This window comes from Lithobates pipiens, unplaced genomic scaffold, assembly GCF_037356315.1.
Source record: "Lithobates pipiens isolate NorthernLeopardFrog02 unplaced genomic scaffold, aLitPip1_a1.2 Scaffold_16, whole genome shotgun sequence".
Taxonomy (NCBI): Eukaryota; Metazoa; Chordata; class Amphibia; order Anura; family Ranidae; genus Lithobates; species Lithobates pipiens.
The window spans coordinates 12237310-12242732 of record NW_027507748.1 but is presented as its reverse complement, the minus strand read 5'-3'; positions in this window follow the sequence as shown (position 1 = coordinate 12242732).

The following is a 5423-nucleotide window of genomic DNA, read 5'->3' as shown; positions in this document are numbered from 1 at the left end:
ATATACCGACCCCCCCAATATATTCACCCCCCTCACTGATCTATAACCGACCCCCCCAATATATTCACCCCCCCTCACTGATATATACCGACCATCCCCAATATATTCACCCCCTCTCTGATATATACCGACCCCCCCCCAATATATTCACTCCCCTCACTGATATATACCGACCCCCCAATATATTCACCCCCCCTCACTGATCTATACCGACCCCCCCAATATATTCACCCCCCCCTCACTGATATATACCGACCCCCCAATATATTCACCCCCCCTCACTGATATATACCGACCCCCCCAATATATTCACCCCCCCTCACTGATATATACCGACCCACCCCCAATATATTCCCCCCTCACTGATATATACTGCCCCCCCATTATATTCACCCCCCTCACTGATATATACCGACCCCCCCCCCCCAATATATTCCCCCCTCACTGTATATACTGCCCCCCCATTATATTCACCCCCTCACTGATGTATACCCCCCCCAATATATTCACCCCCTCACTGATATATACCGACCCCCCCCCAATATATTCACCCCCTCACTGATATATACCAACCCCCCCAATATATTCACCCCCCCTCACTGATATATACTGACCCCCCCCAATATATTCCCCCCTTCACTGATATATACCGACCCCCCCCCAATATATTCACCCCCCTCACTGATATATACCGACCCCCCAATATATTCATCCCCCCTCACTGATATATACCGACCCCCCCCCCCTCACTGATATATACCGACCCCCCCCCCAATATATTCCCTCCTCACTGATATATACCGACCCTCCCCCCAAATATATTCATCCCCCCTCACTGATATATACCGACCCCCCCCCCCCCCATTATATTCGCCCCCCATAATCCAGTGTGCTGAATCCATAAGGTGGGGGAGGGGGTGCCTGCAGGGACAGTGCTGATTGATGACGGAGGAGGGACCTCGGTGTCACATAATTGTAACAATGTATCTGATTCCACACATGAGTTTCATTGTATACAGTGCTGGAATCATTGCATAGGGGTCCCCCGTTGGGGGGGGGGGATGGAGGACCCCCAACATGAAGGCTGCCTGGACCCCCTCTGCTCTGCTATTGGCGAACGTCTCTCATTCTGACACTTTGTTTCTCTTTGGATTGGACCTCCTGTGTGTATATTGTCCCATCATAAGAGGGTTATGAGGGATCTCTCAGGAGTTCTCCAATATTTGGGATGTGCTCGTTCTTTGTCATTATGGTCGGGTGGAGGGGGGGGGGTCTTTCTTCTGAATGGCGAGATGGAGGGGACAGCAGGTGAGGGAAGAAGGGGAAGGGGGGGGGTCTGCAGGTATTGATAATGGAGGATGGTGGGTTTTTGGGGGGTGGGGTGCGAGGATATGCTGGTACAGATACTGGAGGGAGGGGGCACTTATAATTGGTCTGAGGACTGACCCAATAAGGACTGACCTTATTGGGGGGGGGGCTGCAGGTACATATACTGGATTTGGGGGTGGGGAGGAGACCTCCTGGTTTGAATACAGGTGAGCTGAAGGAGGGCGGGTATTGAGGTGACGGGGGAGCTGCTGATTGGTTTGATAGTGGGAGAGACCTTGTTGGTGGGAGGGGAGACTCCAGGTGTCGATCCTGAAGGTGATGGTGGAGGGCAATGATGTGCATATACTGGGGAAAGGGGGAACTTCTGATTGGTCTACTAGAGAAGACCTTATTGATAGGAAGGGAAGGCTGCAGGTACATCTACTGTTGGGGGTCTCTCCAGAGATGTTCAAGTCCGGGCTCTGGCTGGACCGCTTGAGGACATTCACAGAGTTGTCCCGTAGTCATTCCTTTGTTATCTTTCTGTTTGCTTGGGGTCGTTGTCCTGTTGGAAGATGAACCCTTCACCCCAGTCTGGGGTCCAGAGCGCTCTGGGGCAGGTTTTCATCAAGGATGTCGCCGTAAATTTCTGCATTCATCTTTCCCTCCATCTGACTAGTCTCTCAGTTCCTGTCACCACCATGCTTCACAGTAGGGATGTATTGGCCAGGTGATGAGCGGTGCCTGGTTTCCTCCAGACATGACACCATTCAGGCCAAAGAGTTCAATCTTTGTTTCATCAGACCAGAGAATTTTGTTTCTCGTGGCCTGAGAGTCCTTCAGGTGTCTTTTGGCAAACTCCAGGCGGGGCTGTCATGTGCCTTTTACTGAGGAGTGGCTTCCGTCTGGCCACCTTACCATACAGGCCTGATTGGTGGAGTGCTGTAGAAATGGTTGTTCTTCTGGAAGGTTCTCCTCTCTCCACAGAGAAATGCTGGAGCTCTGTCACTGTGACCATCAGGGTTCTTGTTCACCTCCCTGACTAAGACCCTCCTCCCCCGATCGCTCAGTATGGCTGGGCGGCCCGATCTAGGAAGAGTCCTGGTGGTTCCAAACTTCTCCCATTTACAGATGATGGAGGCCACTGTGCTCATTGGGACCTTCAATGCTGCAGAAATGTTTCTATACCCTTCCCCCGATCTGTGCCTCCATACAATCCTGTCTCCGAGGTCTACAGACAATTCCTTGGACTCCATGGCTTGGTTTGTGCTCTGACATGCACTGTTATCTGTGGGGCCTTCTATAGACAGGTGTGTGCCTTTCCAAATCATGTTTAATCAACTGGATTTACTACAGGTGACCTCCAATCAAGTTGTAGAAACATCTCAAGGAGGATCAGTGGAAACAGGAGGCATCTGAGCTCAATTCTGAGTGTCATAGCAAAGGCAGTGTTACTTGGGTGCATTGGAGGAGCCTGTGAAGCTGGGTGCGCGGGAGGAGCCTGTGAAGCTGGGGTGCGCGGGAGGAGCCTGTGAAGCTGGGGGTGCGCGGGAGGAGCCTGTGAAGCTGGGGTGCGCGGGAGGAGCCTGTGAAGCTGGGTGCGCGGGAGGAGCCTGTGAAGCTGGGGTGCGCGGGAGGAGCCTGTGAAGCTGGGGTGCGCGGGAGGAGCTGTGAAGCTGGGGTGCGCGGGAGGAGCCTGTGAAGCTGGGGTGCGCGGGAGGAGCCTGTGAAGCTGGGGTGCGCGGGAGGAGCCTGTGAAGCTGGGGTGCGCGGGAGGAGCCTGTGAAGCTGGGGTGCGCGGGAGGAGCCTGTGAAGCTGGGGTGCGCGGGAGGAGCCTGTGAAGCTGGGGTGCGCGGGAGGAGCCGTGAAGCTGGGGTGCGCGGGAGGAGCCGGTGAAGCTGGGGTGCGCGGGAGGAGCCGGTGAAGCTGGGGTGCGCGGGAGGAGCCGGTGAAGCTGGGGTGCGCGGGAGGAGCCGGTGAATCTGGGGTGCGCGGGAGGAGCCGGTGAATCTGGGGTGCGCGGGAGGAGCCGGTGAATCTGGGGTGCGCGGGAGGAGCCGGTGAATCTGGGGTGCGCGGGAGGAGCCGGTGAATCTGGGGAAGCTTGGGAGGAGCCGGGTGAAGCTGGGGAAGCTTGGGAGGAGCCGGTGAAGCTGGGGAAGCTTGGGAGGAGCCGGTGAAGCTGGGGAAGCTTGGGAGGAGCCGGTGAAGCTGGGGAAGCTTGGGAGGAGCCGGTGAAGCTGGGGAAGCTTGGAGGAGCCGGTGAAGCCTGGGGAAGCTTGGGAGGAGCCGGTGAAGCTGGGGAAGCTTGGGAGGAGCCGGTGAAGGCTGGGGAAGCTTGGGAGGAGCCCGGTGAAGCTGGGGAAGCTTGGGAGGAGCCGGTGAAGCTGGGGAAGCTTGGGAGGAGCCGGTGAAGCTGGGGAAGCTTGGGAGGAGCCGGTGAAGCTGGGGAAGCTTGGGAGGAGCCGGTGAAGCTTGGGAGGAGCCGGTGAAGCTTGGGAGGAGCCGGTGAAGCTTGGGCGCTTGGGGGGGGGGGGGGAGCCGGTGAAGCTTGGGTGCTGCCTGTGAAGCTTGGGTGCATGAGATTTTTATTTTTTGTTTTTAATAAATTTGCAAAAATTTCAAACACACTTCCTTCATGTTGTCATTATGGGGAATTGTTTGTAGAATTTTGAGGACAATCCTGATTGAATCCATTTTGGAGTAAGGGCTGTAACATAACAAAATGTGGAAAAAGTGAAGCGCTTTCTGGATGCCCTGTAGATGACAGGTGAGCTAAAGGAGAGGAAGTTGCAGGGGTAAATGTTGGGGGGAGGGGATGGGGGGAGGAAGCTCCTCATTGGTCTGAAGTAGAAGAGACCTTGTTGGTGGGAGGGTACAGGTACAGATACAGGAGTTGGGGGAGGGTGCCATATCGCTGGTCTGATGGAGGAAAGCCTTGTAGGATCTCAGGTGAGCTGACGGGGACAGATATTGAGGAGAGAGGGGGAGCAGCTGATTGGTGTGAAGGAGGAGAGACTTTGTTGGTGGGAGAGGGGGGGCATATTGCTGGGGGAAGGGGGAGCTGCTGACATGCATGATGGAGGAGAGATGTGGGGGGGGGAGGCAGAGAACAGAGAGAGACTGTAGGTACAAATTTTGGAGTGGGGGGTTCTTACTGGTCGTATGGAGGAGAGCCTCGTGTGAACTCAGGTGAGCAGGAGGAGGGGAGGCTGCAGGGACGGGGGGTGGGGGATGGGGGAGCTGCCGACTGGCCTGTTGGAGGAGAGAAGAACTTCCTTTGGGGGGGGGGGGGGATAGAGAGAGACAGATTGTGCCGTCTTACTGGTGGTCTGATGGAGGAGAACCTTGTATGTGAACTCAGGTGAGCTGAAGGAGGGGAGGTTACAGGTATTGGGTGTGCAGGGGGGGAGGGGGGGGTTTCGCTGGTCTGATGGAGGAAGCTTAAGCGACCTCTGCATGTTGTCCTGTCACTTTGCTGACTGGTCAGCTGTAGGGAAGACCCCCGCTGCCCATAGGAGAGCTGGGTGAGGGGACGCTGGAGGTACAAGTACTGAGGGAGGGGAAGCCGGAGAGGAATATGTGGCCACAGGTGACAAATGAGTGCTGGTGGTGGGGGGGGGGGGGAGGGGTGACCAGGTCACATTTCCTGCTTGACTGGCCCCATAACACCCTGAGGACATCACACTCTGTCATATACATGCATTGTGTGTGTCTCTCCTGTGCTGTCCACCACCTGCTGCCCATGTGACAGTCATGTGACCTCAGAGAAATGTGTAATGCCGGAAACCCAGACGGCCTATGCAGGCGATATATAGGAGGCCGTGACTGGGGTGCCTGTCTGTAGTATTAGTCATCCCTCGGCGGTGACAGATATTTTGTCACTCCGGAGTTCCTGTTTTTTAATTCACAGAAATATTTTACACATCGGGTTGTTTTTTTATTTTTCTGCGATGGGGAGGGGCATTTGCGGAATTGGGGGATGGTGACAAGGTTTGACCGAAAGTAGAGCTACCTTCTAAAAACACCCTCGTCTTTTGAAGAGAAGTATAACCTTATCAGTCAACGTTTTTCTTCCCCTTTCCTGTCGTTGCTACAATGTTTCCACAACACG